Genomic DNA, 602 nt, shown 5'->3' with positions numbered 1-602 from the left:
CCCCCAGGAACAATTTGCTCGGTGTGGGCCACCCGCCTGCCTCTTTTTCTCCTGTTTCCCTTGGGTGACCTCTGTAAGCACAAAACCAGCCTTGACTGAGGGCATCTCAGGAGAACATGCTTTCCTAAACAGTGCTTTACTGTTCAAACAAAAGAAAACGAACAAGCACCCTGGAACATGAGAGACTTTGAAAGGATCCAAACAGGAGATTGCCTCTCACGTGAGGGATTATTCTGAGGCACAGAACAGAACGTGGAGCAATGGGAGAACCCGGGAGAAGAATGAGCCTGGGAGTGAGAGGGGCTGCATGCAGCGACCCCAGGTGAGGAGGTCTGAGCTGGGGGTGCTCTGCTGCCTTCGGTGCCATCCCTGTCCAACCACACGGTCACTCAGGCCTTGTGGCTTCACTTCCTGTTCGCAGCCATGTGCTGAGTAGATGCGATTACCAGAGGCATGTTTCTGGTGAGAGAGACGGTCCTGTACTGTATTTATACACAACTACTACTGCACTACGGTGACTAATGATTTTGAGAACTACCACAAAGCTTATGTGAACTACGACTTTTTTTTTTTTTTTTTCCTTTTTGTCTTTTTTCGTGTCC

At 49.5% G+C, this 602-nt stretch overlaps 1 protein-coding gene across 1 annotated transcript in view; it reads right to left on the bottom strand.

Annotated features, from left to right (window-relative positions):
* The window catches only part of MOK (MOK protein kinase), a 42,120-nt gene that overhangs the window by 14,849 nt on the left and 26,669 nt on the right, over positions 1-602 (bottom strand). The gene's annotated exons all lie outside the window — the stretch shown is intronic.

Source organism: Galeopterus variegatus, unplaced genomic scaffold (assembly GCF_000696425.1).
Source record: "Galeopterus variegatus unplaced genomic scaffold, G_variegatus-3.0.2 Scaffold1778, whole genome shotgun sequence".
NCBI classification, from domain to species: domain Eukaryota; kingdom Metazoa; phylum Chordata; class Mammalia; order Dermoptera; family Cynocephalidae; genus Galeopterus; species Galeopterus variegatus.
The sequence above is the reverse complement of the archived record's forward strand: the minus strand, read 5'-3'. Positions and strand labels throughout refer to the sequence as shown.